The 9,732-nt window shown below is 35.3% G+C and overlaps 1 pseudogene; it reads left to right on the top strand.

The window, feature by feature from the left end:
• Nucleotides 1-432: 432 nt before the first annotated feature.
• Nucleotides 433-1,083, top strand: LOC112319812 (ubiquitin-conjugating enzyme E2 D3 pseudogene; annotated as a pseudogene).
• Nucleotides 1,084-9,732: the final 8,649 nt, after the last annotated feature.

Here is a 9,732-nt window from a genome sequence, read left to right as displayed (position 1 = left end):
ACTATGAGCACCAGTTGAAGACAAGTAGGTCATGCTTTCAATACTTAGCAACCTAAGGAAAACGGCATAGAAATCTAAAAAGTTCTCTATATACATATAATAATTTATAAACTAATTTCTTCTGCTATTTCATAGGAGATCACTTTCTTAAGAACTCAAATTGCTTTCTTCTATTTTTCTATTTGAAAAAATGGGGGTGGGCCCCCATCAGGAAGAGCGCAGAAACTGACCTTACGTCATTGCAGACCTACAGCTCCTGTAAACTAGCCACGACGTTATCGCGAGACCGCATGAATACGAAGCTCCTGTGTCTGGCAGAGCTGGTGTGAGACGAAGAGACAGTCCTTCCCTGTCGCCAGGATAATCAGGAGTTTCAGCCGGATATTTGAGCACACACTGAGATAGTGAGGAGCCAGGCGCAAAGCACATACGATGGCGCTGAAATGGATGAATAAGGAACTTAGTGATTAGGCCTGTGACCCTCCAGCACAATGTTCTTCTGCAGGTCCATTTGGGAATGATATTTTTCATTGGCAAGCCGCAATTATTCTTTTTAACAATTCATTTTCCTACAGACTACCCCTTCAAACCACCTAAGGTTGCATTTACAACAAGAATATATCATCCAAATATTTACAGTAATGGCAGCATTTGTTTCGATAGTCTAAGATCACAGTGGCCTCCTGCTTTAACTATTTCTTAAGTCCTTTTATCCGTTTGTTCACTGCCATGTGATCCAAACCCAGATGCCCTCGTAGTGCCACGGACTGCACTAGGATCTATAGATTGCACGGATCTATAAAACAGACAGAGATAAGTACAACAGAATATCGCGGCAATGGACTCAGAAGTATACCATGTGATGCTCCTTTAAAGTCAAAATAACACGCATTGTAGCTGGAATAAACTTTAAATTACTGTTCCATTTTTTGATTTCTTATCCAGCTGCTCTCCTATCAGACCCCATCTTATTTAATTTTATTTTTTGTTTGCCTCCCTCCATTCATTCACATGCCCACCTGAGAAGACTTAAGTTCTCCCAGCTTTGGACAATAACTGCTTTCAGAAACTGTAAAGTAGTTACAAGAGAAAAGTTGCCCAAGACTCAGACTTTAAAAAAAAAATGGAGCGTGTGCATTTTGTCTTCACTTAGTTATGAGATTAAACCTCTCCTCGCTGCTCTAACACGCTGCAGCAATCATCTGAGGGGAGGGAGATGATGCTCGGTTGTCCCATCAAAGGGAGCAGCACTGTTCTGGCAGCGTCCACTCTTGCTGAAGCCCTCCAGTGTTAGAGATCTGAGGCTACATGATACGCTTATGCTCATAACTGATGTGGCTGGAGAATTGGTATTGAATTTATAGCACCGGCAGAACAGAAAATGGGATGTATTTTATGCATGTCAATAAAGGAATGACCTGTGCTTGTTCTACAGAGAATGGAAATTGGAAGTCAAACACCCTTTGTATTCCAAAACAGGGTCTCAAACATTTTTTAATTTTCATTGAAATTGGTAGGAACTATTTATTAGTTAATCTATCTTCCAATACACTGTTGAATGTAGCACTGAAAAAATGATGCAAGTTGTCAATGGATGAGTGATCAACTAATAGCTCTGCCAGTAATTGATTTGAGTTTCTTCAACAAAGTCGCATAACCCTAAATAAATAAATAACATTTTTTAAAAACATGATTACTGTCATAAGTAAAATATTTAAAATTGTTAAGCATATATTATTTGTATGTGATCTACATATATATGTCACAAATATGTGTCTTCCATTGTTTTAGTATTTCTCTTGGACTGGTACTTTACTTACTTGCCACATATGTAAAGACTCATCAATTAGATGGTATACAGATGGAATCAAGAAAGATGACATTAAGGGACTTGGGAATATCACTCCTTGAGTGGTATTTCGGCATAAAAAGGGGAAGATACAGGTACTGTTGATAAATCTTTGAATATTTTAAGAAAAAAATAAGTTCTGAGTAGGTTCTGCTACAAGATGCTAAATGGGGCTTCCAAAGTGTGGTTTATCCCAGAGAAAATGATTTATTATGGGGACCAAGGATAAGGGAGATGACTCTGAAACCCCTCAGTCCCATTGAATACAGGTTTAAAGTGGAGCATTTTCAAAGAATGGAGGAATGGGAAGCCCTATCTCCCCCAAAATATTCATAAGTGAATTGATGACCTATGAAACCCATTAACACTGAAACATCCCCATATAATATTAGTATTGTTCAGTCCCTCACTAATTGTCAATTGAAGAACTGACTAAACTGCCTAAATACAATTTACATCAATTGCAAAGTAAAATAGAAAATGCAGCAAATTACCAGAAGTCATGTTGGAAAATGGAATTTGCTGGAAAGTCATAGACAAATGGGGACACGACAGAGTCAAACAATCCAAACTGAAGAAAAGAACAATCTACCAAGCTGAGCTTCAGGGACAGACTATTTGAATATCAAAGCATTAATAATGGCCTTTGGGAAAACTGTCTGATATCAGATGTTTTTAAAAGGCATTCTTGGATTTACTGTGCTTCAGGACTCAAACACTAAGTGAAAGGATCAGGCCACACTGTCCATCATTTTGTTTAGGAAAATAGTTGTAAGAAAATGCCGTCCCCCATTATAAATAAGAGAAAATAAACACCCCCATTATATTTTTGAGATGATATCCTACCACTGTCTGCCACCCTTCCCTCAATACTATAATATTTTGATCCCTATCCTATCCTGTCCTATCCTATCCTAAAAGATTTACTTAGAGTGGGATCTTTCTGATACAATCTGCCCCAGTCTGGAGAACACTTGCTCTAGTCACAGATTTGTGGGGAGTATGAAAGAGAACCTACCAAGCACCTTGCACGGGTTCTGCCCCACCTTTAACTCTGTGACCTCCTCGTTAGTCACTGCCATTCACTACGAACAGCTTTGGCTCTGAGTTTGGCCAGCCAGAGACCACATATTGTCAGCTGGGTTCAGCATTCTTACACCAAAAGCCATTTTGAAATATTTTTTAAAAATAGTTTTATAGATAAAAATTTAGAACACATCTAGGAGGGCTTTAATTTTTTACTTATTTATTTTTATTTTCATTTTTGATTTTAGAGAGAAAGGAAGGGAGAAAGAGAGGGAGAGAAACATTGATGTGAGAGAGAAACATCAATCACCTGCCTACCACATGAGCCCCAATCGGGGACTGAACCCACAACCCAGGCATGTGCCCCAACTGGAATTGAACTGGAATTTTAGTTTATGGGACGATGCCCAACCAACTGAGCCACGCCATCCTGGGCAACATCTAGGGAGGCTTTGAGAACTCAGTATCCTACAACATGGTAGTAGAGTACTATTGTATCTAATGAATAAGTATAGCTAATTAGTATTTCCATAATGACAATATAGTATCTTAACATAAAATTTTCCTATGGATTGACCCTTATCCCTGTTTCCAGTGCTGCATGTCTGCCCACATTATTGGCACTGAAATAAATGTGGGAGAAGTAGACTATGGCACCCACCCCTGAGGGAGTTGTATTCTGGTTAGAGTTACATTTTTATGATTCACAGTTATAAATAGTATTCATAGTTAATAATGTTCATTTAAATTAATTCTTTAACTGTATTTATTAAATTACTCACAATAGAGTTAGTAAAAGGGGTGAGGGCTGTAGCAGAAAAAAACTTACAGGACTTTATCAAAGAGTCAGAACTTGATCTGACTCCTTAGATGTGTTTTAAATAGCCAGAAAATTATGAAAACAGCGTAAGTGCCTGTCCAAGGAGGAACAGACCAAGAAATGTAGTGTATACATACAATAAAATATTATCCAGCCATGAGAAAGAAGGCAATCCTTCCATTTGGGGCAAACTGGGTGGGCCTTGAGGGCATTATGCTAATGAGGTAAGTCAGAGAGAGACGAACACTGCCTAATGTCACTTATATGTGGAGTCAAAATTAAAAAGTCAAACTCATAGAATCAGATTGGAACAGTGGTTGCAAGGGGCTGGGGAAAATAGGGAGATGTTAGTAAAGGATACAAGCTTCCAGCTATAGCATGAATAAAATCTGAGGATCTAAAGTATAACTTGGTGGCTATAGAGATAACACTGTTTTGTATAATTAAAATTTGCTAAGGGACTAGACCCTAAATGTTCTCGAGCACACACAGAAGATGAACATGTGAGGTGATGAATGTGTTAACTAGATGGGTGGAATCCTTTCACAATGGATATGAATCATGGTGATGAACACGTTAAATATCTTAGAATTTTATTTGTCAATTAATTAGAGCTAAAAAACAGAAGGGAAGAAAAGAGGAGACTTGTGTGATCAACCATTTAAAAAAGGTAGTAAAAATTCATAAAACATAATAAAGGTATACTTAAAAATTAAAATGGCTAGAAAAGAGGGTAAAGAATGTTTCAAACAGAATTTACAGAATTGAAAAGTTTTTTTTAATATGAACATTATATATCAGCAATTTCTAAGAGCAATGGGGCAAAGTTCTGACAGGGATGGTATTTTATTGGGAAGCAAGAAATACAAAGATAGAAAGGGGAAATATGTGGTTTTCATTATATGACTTCTTTGTTAATCCTTAGTTTTAAATGATAATATGATTTAAAAAAATGTTTTTCAAATTAGCAAAGTATAAGCATCTGTTCAAACAAGTAAAATTAATATTTGCCATTTAAATAGTTAATTCTGCCTTCCATAGTTTCAAGCATAGAATCTTTTTTTAACCTTACCTCTTAAATTATATAATTTTATGGAAAATGTTTTTCTTTAAAAGATAAATACCTTGTATACCAGTGTCATCTCTATTTTTTAATCTCAGAATTTGAGTTTTGATTTGCCCATCTGTTCTGGATAACAGAAATCTCTATCTCCCTGTCCCTAGTCTGCACATTTCCAGCCTGCAGATACCCAGCTGTCAGGAGATCATGCCTCACCCATCCTCTTCCTGTCCTTCCACAGTCCACTGCAAATGTAAAATGGAAGGGAAGGAAAAAGGTAACTTTGGGTGTGTCTATCATGAGTCTATCCGTTTTTTTTTTATTGAGTTTCCCCATTTCCTACCAGCTCATACTTTTGAAGAAAGAGTAAAAACTAGTCCTCTGCTGCCTAAACTTTTATACTTTCTTGGCAGAACATGGTTAAAATGTACATAAAATAACTATATTTACAGGTCCTAGATATTTACCATTCTTATAAACATCCTTACATATTACTGCTTTATTAAGATCATGCCTTACATAATGTTCCTACAGAATTTTGTATACTTGGGAGAGTATATTTTTAAAAGCCTTTAATATTTAACTTAAAGTGGTTTCATGATAATTATCAGTATGTGCCACAGCTCTAAGTTGGGCCCATAAATAAATTTCACTTTCAAACAAGAATGCCTTCATAAATGCTTCTATTTACAATAACCTCTACCTTGCTTGAAAAGGTCCTTGGCCAACTTGAAATAATTTATGTCTTAAGGAAGAGTTGTGGTTATTCAGTATGTTCAATATTGAACATGTTGCTGCACTATTCAGACCTTAACACTCACACTGGATTACCCCAGTGTGTAACTTACCCCAATGTTGAGTAACTTAGCATGAACTGCTAGCCCTGCAGCTACCCCCAGTCACGTGGGTGAAAGCTTTAACAATTGCTCTTTCAGAATGCTTCATTTTCAGCTCACAAACACATTTCCTTTCATTTTACTTGGGTCTATTGTCTAATTTTCTGAAAAACTCTAATAACATGTAGACTTGCATATTTGAAGAATAACACTTTTCTATTTGTCAACCTTTTACTAAAAAATGTTTTCCTGGGTTGGAATTTGATTTGAGGACTTGTTTGCTCAGATTAACTTTAAGGTTACATGTCTTTAAAAATGACCATGACCTTCCCCCTCCCCTTTTTTTTTGCAATAATAGATCCTCCAAAGTCTCAACATTTGTTAAAACTGCCACTGGTACTCACAAATTGCTTTATCTTGTGATAAGAAATGACTGCTCTTATTGTTTAGCTCTTGGCAGGACAAGACATGGGTAGATATATCTGGAAGTAATACTTCCAAGGATGAGTTCCAACCAAAGCAAAACTGAGGACTAAGGAAGCTTCTCAGGACTTTTGAGCTGATTAGAAATAAGATTATTCTGTAGCAGAATTGAAAAGTAAATAATAGACATTTATAGAATGGACAAATCATTTGACATTGGGGTTTTTGCTTAAATTATTGAAACTATTTCAGGTGTGGAACACAGTCCAATTTTGCACTTTGACATTAAGGAAATATTTTCTGATGTTTCCAAATTAAAATAAGATAGCTCTTTTGCAAATACTACTTTCATTGAATAAAATATAGTGTTTATGTACAAAGGTGCTCTACTGGTCCACTACTAGAGATGTTCTTGGAGAATTTTTTATTTGGGGGAAATAATGGTGAGTTTTTCTTAGCTCCCTTTGTAAAAGGCAAACATTTAAGGCGGTGCTAAGAGAAGTGTAGAACAACGAAAACTGCAATCACGTTGTTCACTGTTTTTTTGCCAGCTCCTGTTTTAATCATTATTTGAACTATGAGCAACATCATATGAGTTCCATGAACGCATCTAAATGAATGATGAGAAACGTACAATTTTCAAACCATTTTGAAGAGGGAGTCCTAGTTACGTAACCTGTATAAGATTAGACAGCTATTAAATATCAAAGGCAGGATTGTTACCCAATCTTCAGTCAATAATCTTAACCACCACGTTGAATTTTTAGTAACCTTTGGGGGGAAAATATTTCTTTGACAATCATGTTCTATTTCATAGCTTTGTCATCATTTAAAAAATCTTCAAAGACGTTTAGGAACAAGCGACCTAATGTACACATTGATGGGTGTGCTCATCCGTTGCCTGTCCCTGATGAAATCAAGACTTGTCAACAGGGTGTTCAAGTGCAGACGTGGCACAGTCCCATTGCCGCTAACAAGAAGATGGACCTTTAGGGTAAAGAGGAACCCTATAAGTACTTCTGTTGTATCTTCCATCAAAATATTACTTATCCGTCTCTCATATTCACACTTCTATATACTTCATACACACAATTTAGTGTTAAAGAAGTTTGATTCCAAATACAGAGTTTACAGAAGAAACTAATATGAGAAAGCAAGGGGTGAGAATTTAGCACAAGATAATTTAAACATACCTAAGGCAGGACACAAAGAGGGGGGAGAACTAGCTGTTAGTTAGTATTTGTTGATAATTCCTATGTGCTAGGCAACATTCTAAGGGCTTATATGTATTAAATCATTCAATCCTCACAGCAATGCTTTGAAGAATGTATAAATATTAGGTCACCTTACAAATAAAGAAATTGAGCTTCATGGGGGATAACTACTACTACAACCAAAATCATATGGCTAGGAAATGGTGAAGCCAAGTTTGGCACGCAGTCTGTCTGTCTGCACCGTGCACAGTTTTCACCATTAATGGGCTGGTGTCTGCTTGTTTCGTTTTTTTTAAATCAAGTATGCAACATCCTTCCAACATGGGACACTATAACTTTTCTAGTGTGTGTGATTAAAGCACTATCATGTGGGTAACAACAGACATATGTTAGTCTTTGTTTTATGATAAGCCAATTGTAATTATTACAAGGTATTGATAATGTTATTGATAATTTTAGAACCAAATGTAAATCTTGATTCTTTTTTTAATTTTTTTTATTTTATTGATTCTAGAGAAAGCAGAAGGGAAAGAGAAAGACAAGGAGAGAAGCATCAGTGTGAGAGAGAGAGATTGGCTGGTTGCTTCTTGCACATGCCCTGACTCGGCACTGACCCCAAAACCCAGCATGTGCCCTAATTGGGAATCAAACCTGAAACCTTTTAGTTTGCAGGATGATGCCCAACCAACTGAGCCACACCGGCCAGGGCTAACTCTGGATTCTTGAACTGTTATGGAAGATAAGCCAGTTTCAATCATGCCTTAAATATATTATGACACATTAGCCACAATAATTAAAATAGTCACAAATGTCCCAGACTCCTACACTTAATGTATATGATTTGAATCACCTAATTAAGTGCTTAAATCCCACCATTTCAGTCTGGTAATATAACTCACAATATTAAAGATACCTAAAGACATAATAGCAAATGGGAGAAGTTTACTTCATGATGCGTTTTATAACCAATTTCAGGAACTGACATGAATGAACCATCTCCCCTTTACTTAATGACCCAAATCTTCCTTCAAGTACTCCCTATGAGTTGAACATCACTATACATTAAACAGATGAAATTTCCTGTGAAACTATTGAATGTGTTTTATACTTGTCGCTATAGCGGCTTTCATTGTTACCTAGTTTCACACCAAGTCTGTCAGATGGTTGGTTAAATTAAGGCCATCATTTTTTTTTACCCAATGCAAAAGTTGTTTGACTTTAAATCACAATGAATGAAAATGAGAAATATAATTAAAAGAATTTGACTAGTAGATAAATACCTGTAAAATTTCTAAGTCTTACGGAAACTCTCAAAATCATCCAAGGAAAACCAAATGCTTAGTTTATTCACTGTTTTAAATCAAAATGTATTGATCTCAATAATACAAATATTAACATATTCTTTTGTCTTATAAATCATAAGGCTGATTTTGTACATTAAAAAGTTTAATATCCTTTTTAAGTAATTAGTTTCAATATAGCCTAGAGTTTAACACATTTTTATTAAATATATTTTAATTCATCTACCATCTATTCAATTCCTTTCAAATGGATTGCCAATTTTTCAGTGCCATTTATTAAACAAACAGTCCCTTTTCCATGTATAAAAATTCTCACAAACAGGTTGGATTTTTACTGGCAACTAAATATTTATGCACATATAGTATTACATGGGTTGTAAATGAATAAACAAAATTTTAGTATATAATCCAGTAAACTATAAAGCTATTTTTAGGAAAAATGGCATGCCGAGTAGTTAATAAATTTGGCACATACCATATAAATCAGAACTACCTGAGTTTACCAGAATTGGAACATTCAAATTAAGAACATAAATCAGCACATAATAGAATACTTAACATGGCAAGCTCTGAAATTAGTTATAAAATGAAAATGATTAAAAATTAAAATAATAATGCTGGTTTAAATTCCTTAAAAATGCTGGTTTCTTCTTTTTTATAAAGATTTTAATCATTTGTTTTTAGAGAGAGGAGAAAGGAGAAAGAGAGGGAAACATCTTGTGTGGTTGCCTCTCGTGCGCCCCCTACTGGGGACCTGGCTGGCAACCCAGGCGTGTGTCCTGACTGGAAATCAAACTGGCGACTCTTTGGTTCATAGGCTGGCACTCAGTCCACTGAGCCACACCAGCCAGGGAAAAATGTTGGTTAGTTATATTCAGCAAAAGTAAAATCTAGAAAGTGGTGGGAAAATATGAGAGTTTTAAGAAAGACTGCTATATTCTACTGAAGAAAGGATTATTATAAATCCTATGGCTTTTTTTTAGAAAACTTTTAAATGTTCTCTCTCACATTTTTGAACTAAACTTTATAATTCTAAGTAAGCTAATATACATAAATGATTTTTAAGATATTTCCTATTGCTTCCTTAAATAAGACTAATATTATACCAAAATAGCTATTTTACCAATCCACTTACATAAAATTAACCAAAATCAATATTTTATTTTATTTTTAAATATATTATTTTATTTTTAAAATAATTAT

This window comes from Desmodus rotundus, chromosome 6 (assembly GCF_022682495.2).
Source record: "Desmodus rotundus isolate HL8 chromosome 6, HLdesRot8A.1, whole genome shotgun sequence".
Lineage (NCBI taxonomy): Eukaryota > Metazoa > Chordata > Mammalia > Chiroptera > Phyllostomidae > Desmodus > Desmodus rotundus.
Note: the sequence above shows the minus strand (reverse complement) of the source record. Positions and strands in the feature narration are given on the sequence as shown.